This window comes from Spea bombifrons, chromosome 1 (assembly GCF_027358695.1).
Source record: "Spea bombifrons isolate aSpeBom1 chromosome 1, aSpeBom1.2.pri, whole genome shotgun sequence".
NCBI classification, from domain to species: Eukaryota; Metazoa; Chordata; class Amphibia; order Anura; family Pelobatidae; genus Spea; species Spea bombifrons.
Window position 1 is genome coordinate 29,370,789 of NC_071087.1, and position 1,805 is coordinate 29,372,593.

The following is a 1,805-nucleotide window of genomic DNA, read 5'->3' on the forward strand; positions in this document are numbered from 1 at the left end:
ACATTCATCTCCATGCATATTAAAGTAACACTATTCCTCTGAGTACTTTTTAACATGCTTCCAAAACAAATATAATAATAATAATATAATAATGTATCACTTACCTGACACAGAATATGCAGCCATACTTCAACATATTTTTCTTTAGCCATGCTCCAAATGCTCTTACCACTGATTGGCTGCTTAAACTGTCAACCAGTGGCAATAAAATACCCTAATTGATTTCACTGGAGGTAGGTCCTGTCACTGATTGACAGCTTAAGCAGCCAATCGGTAGCAGGAAAGTGCTGCCATTGATAAAGGAGATCACGCACATATCATATGCATTAAAGTGTGTATGGCGGCAGGAGTGTCCCTTTAATTTGCAGTGATTGTCAGCAATGTGTTTATTATATTCTCAATCTGAAGCATGCTCTTCTTTAAATTTCTTTATTTAGCATTTTTAGAACACAGCTTGAGTTGTAATAACAAACACAGAACAGAAACAGCCTCCTCTCTAAGGCTAATCATTTTCAACAGTTTCATAGAAGTGGCAACTTGAGTCCTAAAATGCAGGCTAGTGGATTTCCCCTGTATGTAGGCTTTTTTTTTACAGGTGTCACTCAAATCATTATGGTAAGGGCTCCTGGCAAAGAAAGCAAGGATTAGCGGACTGCGCTTCTGTTATGTGGTTTGGTTCCCTCATTCTTTGATTAATATGTAACCAAGATGTCTGGAGGTTGTCTTCCCTGTCCCCGAACACAAATGTTTTAAATCGGATTTCAAAAAACAATGCATTCTCAATAATCTACTGCGGGGGGTGTTGAACATCATCAGTAGCACCTACATTTTTTTTATTTTTTTTTTAAATTATTATTATTACTTAAATATTACCAGGTAGGCATTAAGTATGAGTATCAAAATCACACTAAAAAGAGATACACTAAACATGTATCGGTTTGTCATAGTCTGTCAATTCTTGTCATACCCCTTGATTATATGTATTGAATTAAGCGCTGCGTACATTGTTGGAGCTATATAAATAAAAGATAATAATAATAGTTGAACATAGTTGCTTCAACATATGTGTGTGTGTGTGTGTGTGTGTGTGTGTGTGCGCACGCCCTGTGTATCCCGCTATACATAGCTTTCAGTCTTGCAGTTTTCTCTTTTGAATCATGGAAATCCGAGGGCCTTTTAAGATACGTTTGTTGGGCAAATGATCGGGGCTTCCCATTAGTTCAGATTTTGATTAATCCAAACTCTGTTTACAGTGGAGCGTCTCTTTATACGTCTGATGCTCTATTTTGTGGTTAATTTACAGCCGTGTGTTTCTGAAATCTAAGTTGTTCATCGCAGAATCGCAGCTGCTGGCCTGGCTCGGGCTCTAGCCAACCTTTAGTCATATAGATGTTTAGAGGCGAAACATGGGATTGGAATATGTATTCCTAACTGATCTTGGATTTCACCCCAATCTCGGGCTGAACGGGCTACTTTCAGATTCTTAGCACCAGAAGCAGATTTCTTTGCATTCTCTTCTGGTTTGATGATACTTGAGCCTTCAAATTGGATCTTTTCCTATTAGTATTTCATCTGACATTGGGTAGTTGCGCAACCTAAATATAGATACATGTCTCACTACTGAATATTTCTAATGTACTGTATGTGAATTTAAAGCAATTTTGTGTGCTTTAAAAAAAATCCAACTGTATATGCAGCTGAGTGCGATGTTCTTACATTTCTTGCTTCCGTTTTAGATCGTGTATAGTGTAATCATTTAATGAATATGTGTTACACACACTCTGTGTTATTGCGATGAATGGAGT